The sequence below is a fragment of the Penaeus monodon genome, chromosome 21 (assembly GCF_015228065.2).
Source record: "Penaeus monodon isolate SGIC_2016 chromosome 21, NSTDA_Pmon_1, whole genome shotgun sequence".
Taxonomy (NCBI): domain Eukaryota; kingdom Metazoa; phylum Arthropoda; class Malacostraca; order Decapoda; family Penaeidae; genus Penaeus; species Penaeus monodon.
In genome coordinates, this window is record NC_051406.1 from 14,379,642 (window position 1) to 14,380,213 (window position 572).

The window sequence follows — 572 nt, forward strand, 5'->3', positions numbered from 1 at the left end:
GGGATCTAGGATTAAAGTAAAAATGTAGTTAAAAGCAACTCTCAAACAACAGTGTGGTGTGTGAAGGCGAACTTTGGAACAAGAAAAGATCTTGGGTTTTGGCTTGGAGGAAACATGCCATACAGTACAGAAATTACTAACTTCACAATTACTACCTTTCATTTTCAAGAAGATTAAAGGCAGGAAAACCACACCTATGTGGGTGGCTCAGCAAACAAGTGATGCCAATGGTGTGGCTAAAGGAATCTGCCACGCCACTAAGAGACATATTAGTGGACACAATATATGTCTTGTTCATATATTCACTGGAAGAATTCTAACCCAGTTTTGGGAGCTTCCACATTTGTGATGAGAAAGAGTGGTTACACATTGTGTGATGGCCATGATTGTTGACTTGCTTGGGCTGGTCATACCACCTCACCTCACTTTCTCCAAGGTGGTCTTGGGAGATAAATGGATTGTACTTTTCAGTGATGTACAGTCTTTTTGCACACCATAGAAAAAAAAGAAAACAGGGTTCTTAACCTGGGGTTTCAGGATTCTGTGAGGATCAATCATATGATTTAGGTAGT

The 572-nt window shown here is 40.2% G+C and overlaps 1 pseudogene; it reads left to right on the forward strand.

Moving 5' to 3' along the window:
- Positions 1-572, forward strand: part of LOC119586579 — a 3,582-nt pseudogene that overhangs the window by 291 nt on the left and 2,719 nt on the right.